The 19,542-nt window shown below is 38.0% G+C and overlaps 1 pseudogene; it reads right to left on the reverse strand.

Moving 5' to 3' along the window:
• Positions 1–18,247: 18,247 nt before the first annotated feature.
• LOC108303020 lies at positions 18,248–18,807 on the reverse strand (annotated as a pseudogene).
• Between the last annotated feature and the right edge of the window lie 735 nt (positions 18,808–19,542).

The raw sequence follows: 19,542 nt of genomic DNA on the forward strand, positions 1-19,542 counted from the left end.
AAACTGGCATTTGGTTAGTTGCAACCAAAAAAGTCCCAACTAATGCCTGGGACACTTAATAACCAAAATGAATACACTTTCAAGTGTTTTAGAAGCATAGATTTACATATATGCCATGCAGCTGACACATATGTGGTGGGCAACAATGCTTAGGGTAGTGGTATTATAAAGACAGTGTTATGAATGATTCCCAAACTTCAAGTTACTAAATAAGTGTGAACACAATGAAAACATTTTATTATTATAAACAGTTTTATTATTCAAACTTAACATTCCAAGACTGCCAGTGAACGGGGATGATAAGAATCTGAGATTTTATTTAGCTTTGTCCTCTTTGCTAATGTCTTCATTCTGAACAGCAGCATCTCAATCTCAGTGCTTTCATCGGCTGCGTTGTTCCTTCTTTTGTGTCTCTATATGTGAAAGGCTGGGATGGAGACTGCAGCATCATGTATGAATGCCTTTGATTAAATAAGGGGTTTTGAAGGCAAATCTCAGATGTGGTTCAATTTAGATAATCACATAACACATCTCCTTAGAAAACATGTCACTAATTTGAAGTATAAGAATTCTAAGCTAGGGCAGTGTAAAGCCTGTAAATATTTTAAAGCAGTTTTAAGAATATGCCAATATTGTTTCCTTCTCAAGGATCTACAGCTGCTTTCTCTCTTATTTGTGCTATCCTTCATTTAGTCATTAAAATAATTATACTACAGATATTTGAATGTCTATCAAGGGACAAGTTGGGATAGGTGTTGGATGCATCTAACCAGCCAGTCTGTTGCGAGGACCATCAACTTCTCTCCATCCTTCCTTCATTTGTACAGTCTCTTCTATGCTCCTCCAACATGTGTTGTTCATTGTTCTGGAACAATCTATGCCTTCCAGTTAGTACTATTAACTTCCAGTTAGTGTTGTTAACACATTGGTTCTCAATTTTCACCAAGCATAATTTTATACACTTTAATCTCTACATAACTAGACAATTCATATCCACGTAAAATTAGTGGTATGTAATACTTTTTTAGATCACCTTGTCCCTTGTTACCAAATAGCTGTTACGATACACTATTTGGAATCCCAAATTACTTAATTGTTCCCAATAAAATCTTAGATTTTATCATCCTGCTTTTGAAAGTGTCCATGTGACACTGATTCAGCTGTTTGAAATTAGTAGTGGAAAATTTATAGCTGTAACAGGCTTGATTGATCAAAATGTCCCAATATCTTCAGGGATTTTAGTGAGTAAACCAAACACATAGCAAATTGTTATTTCAGCAATGCATTCTGAAGAACTGCACATTTTTATCAGAGTTGGTCTTGATAACTGTAAGTCTCCAAGTTAATAAAACATGTTAATGTTTACAGCTGGTGTTTCACTGAAGTTTTTTTTGCCAGAATATCCAGAAATAACAGAAAATTCATTTTCATAATGGATTAATTTAGGAATATTGGCTCTTTTCCCTTCTCATCTTTACTTTTTTTTCGCAAGGTAAAGGGTTGTCTTAACACTTATGGCAAGGTATTAATACATACAATTAAATTAACAGCTATCATTAGAGGTTTGCCAGATAATCAAAGGTAGATAAGATCTTCAAGAAAGTGAATGAACAGAAAGTTATGATCCTCAATTATATTTAAAAGCTTTGATATAAACCTCAGTTGACTAAAAGGGAAAATGTTCTAGCCACATGTCAATTACACTATCACTATAGTACATATTGTAAAGGTGGTACCTAATGTGTAAGCAGTAAAGAAATTACGTGTGCTCCTGAGTTGAAATTTATATGAAAAGTTTTACATTTGTATTAATAGATAGAATTAATCTACTTCTACCCCGTTTAGAACAGAAGATTTCAAAGGATAAATGTGATTCTAAAGCTACTGTCTAAACAAGAAATAACCAATTCATTGATAATCCACATCAATCTGATTATTTACTATTGTATATGATACCAAATGGTGGACTGACTGCCACAATTTCTGCACTTCCACACGTCATGGGAATAGCATGAAGACATATGTATCCATTTAGATTTTTAAACTAATGAGGGTTATTTAATTCACTAAGCATAGAAAAATGTTGCAATAAAAAGCTCAAAGTGGCAACAAGGCGATTCACTTCAGAATACCGCCCCATGTATTTCCTAAATCCTGAGGACAGTTCCTGGGAAACATTTTCATAAAAATCAATAATGATGTTATTATATTTAATGCCATTAATGTACAGTCACTCATTCAATAAAAATAAATACAGTGCCTGGTATGGGTGCCTTGCATTAGATAGTTGGGATTGAGATAAAACTCAATAAGATATGGTAACTGCTCTTCCAGGGTTTAAAACATAGTAGAGACAATAAATAAAAATAGTACACAACAGTGTTCTTGTTTACCATTATATCCCTAGAACCCAACCCAGTGTTTGAGATTCAGTAAATGCTTCTGCACTGGAGTTGATGCTATGAAAGAGAGCTCTAAAATTTTGTGGCCAAACTCTGCATGGAAGATTTGGGTAAGAGTTGGTCTTGACGGATGTGTGGGAGACTGCCAAAAATTTAAGAAAAACAGAACAGAATTGCAATGATACAAAATGATTTTAAAATGTTTGTATTCTTGCAGAAAAATGGAGATGGGTTTATGAAGCTGCAATTAGACCACATAGGTGGGAACAATCACAGATATTGCTGGTAAAATATGGTAAATCTACGTCCCATTTGGATTGAGTGCTAAGAAGCTTGGCCACTATTCTTTGGAATGTGGAAAGTCATGGTCGGCTCTAAATATGAGAGTCATAGCAGATTTTTGAACTTTGGAAGCCCTGTGGATGTGGGTTGGAGGTAGAAGATGGGGATCAGGAAGAGGATAGTTAATTTTTCGGGAGATTAGGATTGTACTAAAGCAGTGACACAGAAAATTGTGGTGGGGGAATGAGGGACATAAATTATGGGGGACAGACAGTTTTGAGTGACATAATTTGGTGACTGATTAAATGCAGGGTGCAGGAGAGGAGAGTCTAATATACCCCTGTGGTTTTCTTGGGTAAATTTTCATCTCTGATACTCTTTGAAAGAATTTCTTACATAGCAGAGGCCCCTTCATGAATTGTTGAGCGCAGCTACATGAAATAAATTGGATTAAATTGAACCTATTTTACAATTCAACCTCATATTTGTTGGTGTTAAAAAATGTATTTGACAGGGCACTTTCAACTAAGGACTGATGAGTCATAAATCATCGAGCAATAACCTTAGGACCTCGGCGAATTTCTCACCATTCTTCAGCACCTGCCAGAATCCAGGCTAACATCAAAAGCTTTTTGGGTTAAAACAGATAGCAACCCCTTGTATGCTATAAACACATAAATGCAATGGTATCTTTCAAAGTAATTGTGTTAGAATCTTCAAGGGCAGCAATCATTCTTTTTTCCTCTGAGGAGTAGCAGGCACTTATTCCCATGATTTAGCACATAGTAGAAGTTCAACAAATATTTATTTAATGTGTGCATATTGATTGTCTCTTTGAAGAGCAGAAGCTGTTTTAACTGACCTTCCCTTGACGAGTCTACTGGATTAGATGACACTCTTCGTTCCTTCTTGGTGTGTGCTATTGCCCAAAGCACTCAGAGTGCTATGCCTAGTAGACTGCTCTATTAAGAGTAAGACCATTACCAAAAGTTAGCAGGGCTTGGTCCTAAACCTATTAATGTTATTTGCACTGGTTATGGTGGTTTTGCAAGTTAGTTGCATTTTACTCATAAAATATAAGTATAGAATGGAAGGGAGTTGATTGTTTTAAAAAATGCTTTTGAAAGATTCAGATGTGAGTTGCTAATAATTGCTGTTCAAATAGATGTATAAATATTAAAATCTGGAAAGTTTACTTTAAAAATCTGTACTTTGTTGGTGCATGTGTGCTTTCTCCACTTTAAAGAAAACAGAACTAGACATCATAGACAATACACTATGAAAAACAACAGGGAAATCCCATCAATAGTAATAAATAAATACATTCAATATTGCTTTGGGCTCACATCAGAATGATAGAAAAAATATACTTTTATTTGCTTTTAATTTAAATAATGCTTATGGAAAATATGCATCTAAAAAATTCCCTGCATTAACCAATTTTATTTTTGCATAATTCATCAAACATACCATTGGGTTCTAGCATTTACCATCCTGGTGCTGGATAGAGATATTAACTTTCTCATAAGGCCATTTCATTGCATGTTTACAGCTGTTTTCACGTGATAAGCCATTCCTATCAGGGAAGGGTAAACATTAGGGAGGCATTTTGCAGACATCTTAGAATATCATCAGCCAAGCCATAATTTGAAACATAGTCATCAACTAGGTTCACATCATTGTTTCATAATGTTACACACTGATGAACAACTAGATTCCAATGAACACGAGAATATTTCTCATTTCATTTTTGAGAAACAATCAGAACCAGAAATAAATATTTTTGCAGGACTGGTTTGGTGTTTAGGAAGTTGCATGCCAAGAAAAGTCTCCTTGGTTATGTAAGGAATTCTCTCTGTATTATGAGCTGTGGGGAATTCTTTTCATAGCTGTGTCAGATAGCCTTTAGGGTAACTCCATGGACATACACCGTATAATTCTTTCCTCTTGAATATGGGTGGGAACTATGACTTCGTTCTAACCAATAAAATATGGCAAAGATGATGGGATATTACTCCCATAATTAGGTCAGTGTATCTGTCTCCCTACCTATCTACGTGCATATACGGCTCTCTCTTGTTAGCATGCACTAGGGACTTTTCTGATAACCTCAAACAAGCTGCTGTGATATAAATTGCCCATGAAGAGCATCACAGAGCAGGAAAAATGGTTGGTCTCTAAAAGCTGAGGGCCTCGGTCCCATAGCTGCAAGGAGCTGAATTCTGAATTCTGCCAACAATCATAGGTTTTTACAAGAGGAAGCTGAGTTCAAGATGAGAATGCAGGTGACTGACACCTTGATTGCAGCCTTGTGCAGAGGGATTAGTGAGTTGTGCCCAGATTCCTGAACCATAGAAACTATGAGATGATAATTCTGTGCTGTTTTAAATGACAGAGTTTATGGTACTTTGTTAACAACAATAGAAAACAAATATAACAGGATCAGTGGGCCTTTTCTTTTTCTTCTTTTTTTTGAGACAGAGTCTTGCTCTGTTGCCCAGGCTAGAGTGCAGTGGTGCAATCTTGGCTCACTGCAACCTCCGCCTCCTGGATTAAAGTGATTCTCCTGCCTCAGCCTTCCAAGTAGCTGGGATTACAGGCATGCACCGCCACACCCAGCTAATTTTTTGTATTTTCAATAGAGATAGGGTTTCACCATCTTGGCTAGGCTGGTCTCAAACTCCTGACCTGCCTCAGCCTCCCAAAGTGCTGGGATTGCAGACATGAACCACCATGCCTGGCCTGTGCATTTTCTTTTGGTTTTATTTCTGTCTTGCTCTTTCCTAATTCTACTTCTACGACTAGCACTTGAATTAGTTCTGTTTTCAGCTGACCCATTGGGAGATTCAGATAACTACAGCCCAGCAAGTCCTCTCAACACACCACCCCATATTAAACCAGAGTGATGCTTTTTATTTGCCTATGCAATCTTACACTCTAACCCTAACAAAGTAGGCATAACTGTAAATTTTTTGAATGCATTAAGTTTAAAAGTTTCTTCCAAAATACCTGTTAATGTATTGTCCCAATTTCCTATTTATCTATGAAAGATGTTTCTTAGTGTCTTCTGTTTCTGGTAGGTCTTCCTCCTTAATTTATTACAATTGATTTAGGCATGTATATTTTATTTATTTTTGAGGAATAGAAAAGGAAATCAAATTTGTAGGAAAATAAAAATGTGTTCTCAATGGATTTATTAGATCAAGAGAAGTTTTGGCTGGGCACCGTGGCTCACACCCGTAATCCTAGCATTTTGGGAGTCTGAGGCAGGCAGATCACCTGAGGTTGGGAGTTTGAGACCAGCCTGATCAACATGGAGAAAGCCCATCTCTACTAAAAATACAAAATTAGCTGGGCCTGTAATCCCATATACTTGGGAGGCTGAGGCAGGAGAATAGCTTGAACTCAGGAGGTGGAGGTTGCGGTGAGCCAAGATTGCACCATTACACTCCAGCCTGGGCAACAAGAGCAAAACTCTGTATCAAAAAAAAAAAAAAAAAAAAAGTTTTGTGGATATTTTAGAAAAACAGAATCATGCGTGACCACATATCTGTTGATTCCTTTGGAAATATATCCAGTACGCTCCTGCTTATTTTACTTTCTCTCCTTATCTTTTCCTCCTTCCACCTTTTCCCCTGTCCCCAGTCCACCATATTTCATTGTGTCTGCCAGAGTTAGTTGGCAGCTCCATCCTGTGCATAGTGACATACAGTGTATTTTCTTATGAAACTACAATGTACAAAGTCAAAGTTTTCTTTGATGGTTCCTACCTGCATATGTATTATCCACCTCCTCAGGAAGTTTTGAAACCTTCAGAGGCAGAGGAGGGCAAAAGACTGATTTCACTTAAGAGTCCTGTTGACTACAGTACAGTCACCCTTGAGTCTGTCTGTAGGGTTACCACCCATCTTGTCAAAGGTCTTCAGATGGAGTAAACAGACAATATTCTTGTCCTTAATGCTCATAGTTCTTTCCAAACATACAAGCTGAGCTTCTGCCATTATTTTATGTTTTTATAGTTGCTCTGGAAAAGCAACACAATGCTGATTGCTAACTGGATTCTGAATGAAGCAAATTTGTTATGCGTGTGAATTTGCCCACATGGTCACCTTTAAGGCTAATAGGAGTGTGAAAGATTGAGTTTGTGTCTTGTGCTGAAAGGTTTTCACTTTCCAAATGCCTCAGAAAGTGAAGGAGAGCACTTATGTCATTTTCATGCCAACCAAAAGTAAAATGTTTTTTACTTAATGATGAGAAATAATTCCCAGCTCTACCCACCTGGAGGGGAGTGAAAAATGGCTCATCCACTTTCAATCAAGTTATCTGCTTGTCAATAATGAAAGCAGATCTTTTAAACAACAGTAACAAAAAAGTAGAATAACATTTTGATTTATATGTTGAAGGCCCATCAGAAATTATCTCTTTGAACAAACAGAGAAAGTAAAGGAAGAGATTTAAAATAAGATGTAGAGGGGGATTCTTCACCCTGTCTAAATGAAAAGCAAGTATTGCAGGAAAATATACATTAATCAAGTAATTAACCTTTCAATAGTGTTATTTATTTTGGAGAGCAATTTTGCCAAAGAATTATGGCCAGATGTTATTTATTTTACCAGATTAAAAAAAGTAATATAAACTCTTTAATGGTTTAAAGACTGCATGTCACCTAAGTGGCTGACAGATTGCTGTGTAACTAGAGCTGAGGAAGCAGTGTGAGGGAATAGGCTGTCACTCAAGCAGATGTCATCTTTGCAAAAGCTCAGAACACATCTTTTTATTATTGAAGAGCATTGTCATGTTGGCAGATTCAGGGACAGAGTCTGAAATAAAAAATCTTCATGCAAGGAGAAGTATCTCATTCTCCAGATCTGCTTAATGCTTTTTCTCCCAAGACTGAAGGCCTTCTAGGTCATTGCTGGTCATTAGACTCAATTAAAAATTAGGAACAGAAAATTGATCTTCACCTACATCCAAATGCATCTGCATTAGGTGGCACATGGATGTTAAGCTTGTTAATAATTCAAAACTTGGCGTAGGCGTATTTCCTTGAAACTTAACGGTTAGGAGAAAAATAACATATCTAGGTTACCCTAGAGGAGAAAACAAATTACCTTTTGCCTTTCTGACATCTTATTCTCCTTCAGTGCACCTGGCCAATCTCCACCTGGCAGTGCTCTCAATCACCCAGATGGAAAGCGAGTTGAGGTGGCCCCTCCAAAAACTGATGAAGTTCAGCCTTACCACTGGTCTAATAGAATGTGCTCTATAGTGGAACAGGCTACATTATATGCATCTGTCTTTCAGGGACCGGTAGGCTGCATATATTCTTTTTTTGCACCATAAAGCAAAGAAATATTTTTCTGACTATTTCCACATTCACTTATCCATGATATTATCAGTAGATTGCTTTTATCATTATGCTTCATTCCATGAATAATACTTTGGTGCTGTCGTTTGCTTAATACAGCATTTATCTAGGATTTTTTTAGCTTCTAGTTTATATAGACCAGAAATAACACTTCTTATAGTATGAGTATTTATTTACTTTAAAGATGTTCAGATACTATGGGAGAGCAATATGATGGATGGTATCACGTATATGTACAAAATGATAAAGTAAAGCAGTTAGCTTTTCTGCACACAGATCTTGCCAATTGATTATTAAAACTTGTTTAGAACTGTTAATTCAAATTCATCAAGGAAATGAATAGAATATCTGAAGCCCTGAAAATATCTCTATTTCTATTCCTGCCCACTGACCAGAGAGAGCAAAATTTGAAGAGATTCAGTTACTAAACAGAAGTCTCTAGAGAATAACCATAAGAGTTCTCATTTACATTGCAGTCCTTGTGCAAGTTAAGAAGGAAGGATCATAAAGTTAAGAGTCTATTTCTATTTGAATAATTTCAATACATTACCAGAGCTAATTTTCTGTAATGTCCCTAAGACTGTAAGGAGAGACTTTATACTCCCTAGTCTCTTGTGATCAAAAAAACTTCCAAATCAGACTTGCAAATCGCCTTCTCATCACATCACTGGAGCTGCCAGATAAGAAAGTCTTGTAAGAAAGGGAACAACCAGAGTGCATTCATTAGTGTCATTGTACTCTAATTGAAGAAGTGGCTTCTTTTGTATCCTAAGATGGAAAATCAGTAAGCTTGTGACTGGACTCCTTGGATGTAGCTCCTGGCTGAATGGTAGAACAGTACTTACACATTCAAGAATGTCCATCACATTCCTATGATGATGGAAAATGCTGTAAAATACAGAATCTACTCTTTCAAGTTTAAGATGATGATTGCACTTGAGATACCATTTATTGCCTGTTGCTTTATAAATTATTGAAAAAAAAATCCTGTCAAAAGGGCATTTTTCCATTACTCAGCTTACTGTTTTGCATGTAGTACATTTAGTTGTGAAGATGTGATAGGTCATTCATATGTTCTTTATGGATCTTTAATATGCCAAGCCATATTGGTTTCTGCGGGAAGAGCTGTTCTAGCACCATACTTATTCCAGTGGTAGCAATGATACCCCCTGACCTCTCCAAGCAGAATAAGGTTCTACTTCTATAGCCTGGTCAAGATCAAATAAGCAATGTTTGTCTCAAGCCAGGGAAGCCCTTTGGAGCAAATGAAGGCAGATCCCAAGGGCATATGTTTATTGGATCTATACTCTGTTTTATCACATATTTTGAAATGTGAAAATTAGACTGTTTTATTAGAATTTTATATTTATATATTTTTAAGCTTCTATTTTCTTACCTGGAAATTAGAATTAATAATTCCTACTTGACCATAGTGTCATGGGGCTAGAATGGGATGATGTATGTGAAAATGCAGTGCACACTGCATTAAGTTATGTAGAAATGGAAGTTACTATTATAGGGAAAATTGTTTCATATCTACTGGTGCTTATGTAATGAAGTGTATCTTGCTAGCTACCAAGCTCCCCTAGAGAAACTAAAGCAGAATTTGTCAGGGTTACTGTATAATGATACATACAGTGGAAGGGAGGATTAGCAAGATGATTACATGGTATCTACCAACCATAGACTTCTATGACCCTTCGATTTCATTTACAATTACATTTAATTGTTAAGTGCTTTTGGAGGGAGTGCTGATGGGCTTGGCAAATATACATGTCAAGGGATATATATCAAAACAATGTTTAAAAAATTGCACAGGTGTGGTAAAGATATTTGATTTGTATATTATTAAGAGATGAACTGTGACAGAAACTCATTCAAGGTCACCTTTGGCTCATGCAATCAAGTCTTTGAAAAATTGTTACCCATTCAGTGAGAACTGAGGACCTTAAAAAGTAATTCTGCCAATCTCAAAGGCAAAAGGAAAAGTGTAGTAGCTCATTTTACCATGTTATTTTCTTCATAAAGCATAGATTCATTAAATGTCCCAAAAAAGGCACAAATGAATATTCAGTGGTTAGGCTGGAATGAATGCTGAAGGCACTAACTCTGGGTTTTACTGTTAGTTTAATAAAATATTTCCCATGACTTGGACACGTTTCAGTTTATTCAATGTTAAGGCCCCCTTGCCCTGTTTTTTTCCCTATCATTGGCAGTATCCATCAGATAATGACCTGCCAACCTAACCTGTCTTGCTATGCAGAATAATCAAAGTAGGTGAATACCAGCCTCTAGGAGAATTGTATTTCCTGCTCTCAGCTTAATGTATGTGTGTCATAGGAATTCCCTGCAAAATTGTGCCTAGGGGCTTTAGGATCCAAGTCAAAGGGATTCGTAAAATGAATGTGTTATAAATCTAGCTGTGGAAGATTGATGTTAAGGCTCCTTAAGTGCTTGCTAAGTCTATTCACGAGCAGGGTTGGTACAGTTATCTCCTTTCTAGTAGCCTGTCATTTTATTGCTCTTTAAAGAAGTCATTAAAGATATTTGAAGTTGTTAGAATCAGAGGGTTTGTATTTTGGAGGAATTCCAGAAAAGAAACTCCTTACACAGAGACACTCACCAAGATAGGTGTAGCAAATATCTATCTGGTAAAAATAAAAATCACAAATACAATAGAATTGGTTTTACTTATTTATTCATTTCTGAAAGTATTCATAGTGTCTTTTATTTTTTATTTATTTTTTTGAGACAGAGTCTTGCTCTGTTGCCCAGGCTGGAGTGCAGTGGCACGATCTTGGCTCACTGCAACCTCTGTATCCCAGGTTCAAACAGTTCGCCTACCTCAGCTTCCTGAGTAGCTGGAATTACAAGCGCCTGCCACCATGCCTGACTAATTTTTGTATTTTTAGTAGAGACGGGGTTTCACCATATTGGCCAAGATGGTGTCAATCTCTTGATCTTGTGATCCACCCACCTTGGCTTCCCAAAGTGCTAGGATTACAGGCGTGAGCCACTGTGCCTGGCTTATAGTGTCTTTTATATGTCAGATGCAATTCTAGGAGCTTCCTTCTCAAGAAGGGAGAAAACATACAGTGCCTGCTTTCATGAAGCTTGGGGTATGAGCAACTTGTGACCTGTAGAAAAAGATAATTATACTAAAGTTGTCTGATGTCATTGGAAGCATTGGCATGTTATCTTTTGATGCATACTTTTAAATGCCATGCCTAAAGTGCAGAGTGGTGAATCTTTGAAAAAAAAGTCACCAAAGTTGAGAGCAAGTACTGGTACTGAGAGAACTGCAAAACAAGTCATGCAGCTTTATCCAAAGAGAATACAAGAAGTTCATAGATACTTCGACAATACAGTAGTTCAGCTTATTGCAAAGAGTCATAGCTTAAGATTAGTGTTACATTCATTTGCTGATTTAAAAAAAAGACATTTTATTGCAACTCAGTAGAATGGAACAGTATATTGTCAGAATCCAGGCCTCATGGAAATTAGGGGGTATCGATGTTGGTGCCCCTTCACGTTCACTTCCAGAGTCCTAGGCCACCTGTTGTCTGTCTCTTTAGGCTCCAAAATTGTGCTTGGACAAACTAAATGGATAATTGATGGCTTTTAGGCTTTTAAGAGAAGGGCATATCTTCACCTTTAAATTCTCATGCTTAAAAGCTTGAATTCCACCATTACACTGCTATCTAAACTCTCAAATGCCATTAGCAAATCACATGAACATTTACTAGTTGAAATTGTCCTAATGAAAAGAATTAGAGTTAAACCTTGTAGAGAAAGAAAACAAAGACGCATTAGACAGTCCCATACACATGAACTTCTTATACTCCAGCATGAGAAAAGAGTGGCTATCAGGTTAAATGCTGATAAAAGATTGCAATAGCATTTTATGATTATAGATGCTTTTTCACAGGATAGTAGCTGATGAATTGCCAAATGAATTGCACAGCCAGGCCTTTAGCTTATTTTATTGGGCACAGGAGGCTAAATTCTATCATTCTTGTTGCTCAGGAGGGCTCCTCTTCATGAGTTAAAATAGCTGAGCTTCCTCTGTAGCCATTAAGAATTTGGTTTCCAGCTAACAGAGCTTAGAGAAGGAAGAGCATTTTAATTATTTTCGTCATTTTCCCTTTACTGCATGCCTCTGTACAAAGCAAACATGCTTCTTTGGTGAAAGCTCTTTTCCACAGTTTGACAATTCGTCACCCATCTCTGAGTGTCTCTCTCCCTTCTTGCTTTTAAACTCAATGTTCAGACATTTATCTTCACAGAGGTGAACAGAGGGAATATTTTTAAATATGGCATCGATACGATATGTCCTGGCCCAGATGCAAGCCTCTTAAGTCAGTTTCCCTCAAACCTGTTACTACACATTAACTCTGAACAGGATTATCTACCAGCATGCCAGTCAGGATGTTCAGGGGAAAGAAAAAAACAGGAGAGCAAGGAGCTTTTCTGCTCATCAGTCTGCCATGGGACTGGTGGGATGAAAATTTGTCCTGACCTTACTTTATTCATGTGGCTATGAATTGCAGTTACTGCTGTATATGCTGCAGAAAAAAAAGGAAACTGATCAGAAACACACATACTCCTTCCTTATATACCTGGATTCTCAGAAAATTAGAAATGTTATCTGCATGTGTAATTTATAGCATATTTTAATCAATACTTCAAATAAAGAAGAAATTTAGCAGTTGAGTCCTAAGTGATTATTTAGATTGGATTGGCTGGGAGCTAATGAAATAATTAGCACCATTTCAATGTGATTAATTTATAGCTGTGTATTAAGTGCTCAATTAGTTTAAGAAATCTGAGTTCCCCAGGTGCCGGCTGAAGAAGGCAAATGTCTCAGCAGTGGTAGAGCTGATTGAATTGAAGTTTTCCAAGTCATTGGAATCAGCTGTTGCCATATCAGCACCTCAACATATTGAGCTTAGGGCATGGCTTCAGGAGGGAGCAATAAAAATAGACCATGGTAGACCCAGTGGAGTCAGCAGGCGAGGAAAAACTTTTACGATATGACTCATCAACACCCAATAGACAAACATAAAAGGCAAAATGTTTAGGAGCTGTATTAGGCCATTCTTGCATTGCTGCTAAGAAATAGACTGGGTGTTATATAAAGAAAAGAGATTTCACTGGATCATGGTCTACAGGCTTTATAGGAATTATGGTGATGACATTTGCTTGGCTTCTGTGGGGGAGCCTCAGGAAGCTTACAATCATGGTGGAAGATGAAGGGGAGCAGGCATCTCACATGGCAGGAGTAGGAGAAAGTGGGGAAGAAAGGGCCACATATTTTAAATGACCATATCTCATGAGAACTCACTATCATGAAGATAGTACTAAGCCATGAGGGATCCACCCCCTTGATCCAAGCACCTCTCACCAGGTCCCATGTCTAGTACTGTCATTACAATTCAACATGAGGTTTGGGTAGGGACAAATATTCAAACTATATTGGGAACTTTTGAGTTATAGGTTATGGGGATAAAATATCATTGCCATCTCTAAAACCTTTCAAGTTTGTATGCACGATTGAAAGAAAAACATCTTTCATGATCATGAGATGCTCCCTCTTTCCTTGATGTATCTGATGATTCGGTTTTGCTCTTTGTTGAATAGATTTTCTGACCATTATAACTCCGCTTCTTCTTTGTATTTTATTTTTGAAAGTATTCAAATACAGTTTTAAGCTCATCCAATTATATGTATTTCAAAAATTTACAAGTTTGACATTTTTAGATTATAATCTCCTCAAGAACAAGAACATATTTTCAACTCAACTGTGTAAAGTATGTGTTAAAACCTGTTAAAGGTCTTGAGATTTTAATCAGTTAGACTGATGCAGTTTTATAGATGTTGAAAGAATGCAGGAGACTCTTGGGTCAGAGGCAAAAGACTTTATTACTCGTAGTAATAGTAGTACCCAGAACTACAGGCCTTTTGGCATCTGTCCCCCCAGCCCCAATTCCTATAGGGCAATACAAAGAGAGCCAGGTGACATCTGCATATACACTGGGTTGCTTTGCTGGAGGGGAACCCTAACCTTAGGTAACCCAAATCTATTATAATGGGTAATAAGGATGTCTGCCTTATTTCTGTCTTCTAAGACTCTTCCTTACACAAACATTGTTGAAAACATTTGTCAGGAAGAAAGGTAGTTGATGTCTCTGCTTGCAAGATGTGCAGAAATGTGGAAGATCCATGAAGAGTTTTCTCCCAACAATACCCAGAAAAATGTCTTGTGGAGGAACTGAGACTGTTTGTTACAAAGAAGCAAAGACTGAGGATAACCTGATCTCTGTCAAATGAAAATATTGTTATTATGTGATATGGTTTGGCTCTGTGTCCCCACCCAACTCTCATCTTCAATTGTAATCCCCATGTGTCAAGGGAGGGACCTGGTGGGAGGTGATGGTTCTCACAAGGTTTGATGGTTTAAAAGTGTTTGGCAGGTCCTTCCTGGCTTGCTTTCTCTCTCCTACCACCTTGTAAAAAAGGCGCCTGTGCCCCTTTACATTCCGTCATGATTGTAAGTTTCCAGACACTGCCCAGCCGTGAGGAACTATGAGTCAATTAAACTTCTTTTGTTTATAAATTACTCAGTCCTAGGCAGTTCTTTATAGCAGTGTGAAAACAGACTAATACATTATGGAAAATCCAATTAATGTAGAAGTGAAAGCCCTGCTTCTCTTACCTCATATCACTTCCATGAGGGTAGCTACTATTTACATTTTGGTAAAAGGAAAGTACTTCTAGTGATTAAGGCTGTACCATAGTATCATTGACTTCTGGGAAGTATTTTCCTACCATAGTCAGGGTGAACCACTACTTACTTGTCAGGCATGTTATAGTAGACAAGATACTCTTTAGACAAATGCTCTTCCATTTAAATTCCATAGCTCTGGAAATGAGTAGTTGTGCTTTACTGAGTATAGAATGTACTTCCATTGTTTATTGTAAGGAAAAATAAATAAGCGTATAATATGTATCTATATATCTATATATCTATATATATAGATACCAGCTTGACTAGTGGTGGTGAAACATGTGGCCAACAGGTCTCCAAGATTTCAGTATCTTCTACTCACTAACTTTCTTCTATCAGGTTAGAATCTACTTATCTAGTGGAAAGGAGAAATTAGGAGCCTTTCTCAAGTTATACTAGACCGTGTTCCACATTTTCACTTCTGTTAATGTTCCATGCTTGACGAAGATTGGTGGCTTATGTCCCGAAACAGGGCATTGTCATATTCTTTTCTCTGAAAGGAGACCGTATATCAACTTTTTTTTTTTTTAATATGGCACTTTCTCAAGAAAGAGAATAGTAGATTTCAAATACAAACTGTAGTTGCTTATCAGTGTAAGGAACCCCAGGTAAGCAAAATAGGAATAAATTTGGTAAGTATCAGTTTTCCAAAATTATGTTAAAAATTAAAACTATGGAAATTAGTTGAAACTATGGAATTTTATGGCAAAATTAACATGATTTTTAACTGAAAATTACCATGAGTATGAAGAAGGCCCATTTTATTTTGAAGAATGGTACATTTTCCCAACACTTGGAATTGTTGTGGAAAGGTAGTGCTACGTGGGATGAGTTTGGTGGCTAAGATTTGCAGGGAGTGGAGGGGGAGGTACTAACAGAGCTTAGCACTGATTCTGATGCATGGATCACACATTTGTTGAATGCTTTGGGGGAGTGAGTGGGAACGGTGGAGTCATTCTACTGTGTGTGGGTTTTACCTTCTTCCCACTGATGAACGAAAAACTAGAACAGTTTGATAGGCCTTGCTATTGGCTTGGTAAAGCTTTGGTTTTTAGTGGTGATATGGTTTGGATCTGTGTCCCTACCCAAATCTCATGTTGAAATGTAATCCCCAGGGCTGGAGTTGGGGTCTGCTGGGAGGTGATTGGATCATGGGGTGGTTTCCTGAAACAGAGGGCATTATCATATTCTTTTCTCTGAAAGGAGACCGTATATCAACTTTTCTTTTTTTTTAATATGGCACTTTTCTCAAGAAAGAGAATAGTAGATTTCAAATACAAACTGTAGTCGCTCATCAGGGTAAGGAACCTCAGGTAAGCAAAATAGGAATAAATTTGGTAAGTATCAGTCTTCCAAAATTATGTTAAAAATTAAAACTATGGAAATTAGTTCAGGTGGTTTCTCATGGTTCAACACCATCCCTTTGAGTGTTATTGTTGCAATAGTGAGTTCTTGCGTGATCTGGTTGTTTAAAAGTGTGTGGTGCCTTCTCCCTCTCTCTCTTCCTCCTGCTCTGGCCATGTAAGAGGTGCTTGCTCCCCCTTCACCTTTTGCCATGACTGTAAGTTTCCTGAGGCCTTCTCAGAAGTTGAGCAGATGCCAGCATCGTGCTTCCTGTACATCCTGCAGAACTGTGAGCCAATATTCCTCTTTTCTTTATAAATTGCCCAGTCTCAGCTATTTCTTTATAGCACTGTTAGAACAGATTAATACAACAGTATTCCAGTATATTCTGCGAAACAGAATATACTTGATACTAAAATAGTACCAAATCTTTAGTGAATGTGACCTTGACAATTCAGGAGGCACAGCTCTAGGGCCCTTCTTATGAGACTATTTCAAATTTGATCCTGAAAATACTGTTTTGGTGCTTTGGCTATTTTGATTAGATTTAGAGTCTGAATATGAACTTAGTAGCTTTAGCTCCAGGACTTTCTGGGGAGTAAGATGGATGAAACTGTTTTGTTTTTTTTTCCTGAGATGAAGTTTCTCTATTACCCAGACTGGAGTGCAGTAGCACAATCTCGGTTCACTGCAACCTCTGCCTCCCAAGTTCAAGTGATTCTCCTGCCTCAGCATCCTGCATAGCTGGGATTACAGGCATGTGCCATTACCCCCAGCTAATTTTTGTATTTTTAGTAGAGACAGAGTTTCACCATGTTGATCAAGCTGGTCTCAAACTTCTGACCTCATGATTCTCCTGCTTCAGCCTCCCAAAATGTTGGGATTACAGGCGTGAGCCACTGCGCCTGGTCTTTTTTTTTTTTTTTTTTTAAAAAGAGGGTCTCGCTCTGTCACCTAGGCTAGAGTGCAAGGCAAGATCATAGCTCACTGTAGCCTCTACCTCTCAGACTCAGGTAATCTTCCCACCTCAGCCTCCCAAGTAGCTCACAGGCATGTGCCACCATGCCTGGCTAATACAGAGACAGCATTTAGCCATGTTGCCCAGGCTAGTTTTGAACTCCTGGGTTCAAGTGATCTGCCTGCTTTGACCTCCCAAAGTGCTGGAATTACAGTTGTGAGCCACCAGGTCTGACCAGATAGAACTATTCTGGATACACTGTCCTGTATGTTGTCGAGTGAGCCACTTGAACTTTCCAATTTGCTTAATCACTAAATCTGAGATTTTCTGTTCTCTCTCTGCATAATATGGATAGATACATAATATATTCATGTATGTTTGTGTACATATATATAACTATTTCTTTTTCTTTCCACTATTGTTTTCCCCATACCCCGAGATAAAAAACACATCTCCAACAAATGCATTCAGGATTTACCCATTCAACCTATATTAACACATAATTCAGAAAAGCAGATGCAGACAATGTGAATTCTTTTCAAGTCCACTCCTGGCTTTGCTTAATCTCCCCTTATCCTGTGCTGTGAACTATGCACATGAATCGGTGTTTGTTTTCTTGGCTGCTTTACCAGCGGAATTAGACTTTCAGTGTGCTAACATCGGTGCCCAGTACCCTGGTGAGCTCTGTTTTCCTCAACTCTTCACTATAATATAACCAAGGAAACAAAAAAACAATGTCTAAAGCTTGATAACTTAAATAATTAATTCAAAGAAGGAAGTGGCTTTGGCAGCACAAAAGTTAAACAAGATATAAGAAAATTACATTTATCTTAAAAGTCTCATACCTGTCCAGATCTTTACGTTGTGATTAATATCCTAAAATCTGTACGAAGTCTTGTTCGAGTTTAATTTGGAGCAGAATTGTGCTAAGTTCAGGTTTTTAACAGGCATGATGGGTGATTTCTTTTAGCTTTTATTCATGTGATAAAATTACATACATATTCCTATTCAGATTATGCACGCATGACTTTTTTTGTTGTTTGTTTTATTTTAATGGCTGATTTATGTAATCATGGAGGCCGGTATTACAGGCAAAGGGGGAGTTTTTATTTCTTGTTCCCTTCCTCCTTGGACAAAGTCTTGATGATCTCCACCCCGTTGGCTTGGAGACCTCTTGGGTGCTTCCTTGGTCTTACACCTGTGGGCCTCAGCCTGGTCAGCCAGGAGCTTCTTGAAAGCCTGGTCTGCCTTCCATGAGAATCTGCTTGTTTTTGAACACATTCGTTTTCACCTTCAGGTACAGGCTGTGATATGTGGTGACTGGTCTTTTAGATTCACGGTATCTTCTGAGCAGCCAGCACTGGATCCGCATTCTCTTCTTCTACATGACCTGCCCTGGCATTTGGGCATTGGCTGTACCCTTTTGCTTATCTATGTCCATGTGCTTGCCCTTCTGGCTGGCCAAGGTATTTTTCCAGCATGGAGCCTGGGAATGGACAGTCACAGGCTTCCACATGATCAGCCTATCTTTGATCAGCTTCCGGATCTGCTGACGGGAGTTGGCATTGGCCATTTCATCGGTCTCATTGGGGTCCAGCCAGAGCTAGTCCTTGCCACAGTGGAATATGTTAGAGGCAAGCCTCTTCTGAAACCTGAGCATATTCATGGCTGTGGCCATAGCAGCAAAGGAAGGAGGAAAGAGCTCCGCGTGCATGACTTTCTGTAGCCCAGCTTAACTGGAGAATATTTATCATTCTGGAATATTTACCTCTCAGTAACTGGTCACAAAAATGTAGTGAGTCAAACAAGACTGGTATAGAATTACACTCTGGTTTTCTTAGTTGATTTCAGTCACAGAAGGAGGAATTGATCTGTCCACACAAACAGAACTAAGTGCAGTGGCCACCACTGTTTCGAGGTGGTTCTTGTTTCTGTGGTTCTATCTCTCACCATTCTCACAGAGGCTTGGCCAGCCTCCTTTCTATCTCCTGGATTGACGTTTGCTGTCATCCAGCCAGTTATGCTTCACATTCATATAGACATGTCCCATTATGTTAGAGATTTAGAGCCTGTGGTGCCTTGCACTGGTTAACATCATTCTGTGATATTTATCGAGCACTCACAATGTGCTAGGTGCTGTAACACTGCCCGTATGATGGAGTCCAGCTGTGAGCACAGCACAACACAGCAGGTTGACACACTGGATGTTTTTCCTAGCTTTAATTTCTTAGGCCGAGATGGGATTATTGTCCCATTTTTCTTCTCCGTGAAGAGCATTTAACTTCATTCTATATTGTGTTCCCTGCCTGGCTACTGACAATCTGAAGATAATATCACTTGGTGCTTGAAGCTAGAAATCCTTATTTGTTCTGATATCATATAATTTATATTCGCAATTTCA

Source organism: Cebus imitator, unplaced genomic scaffold, assembly GCF_001604975.1.
Source record: "Cebus imitator isolate Cc_AM_T3 unplaced genomic scaffold, Cebus_imitator-1.0 Scaffold44, whole genome shotgun sequence".
NCBI classification, from domain to species: Eukaryota; Metazoa; Chordata; class Mammalia; order Primates; family Cebidae; genus Cebus; species Cebus imitator.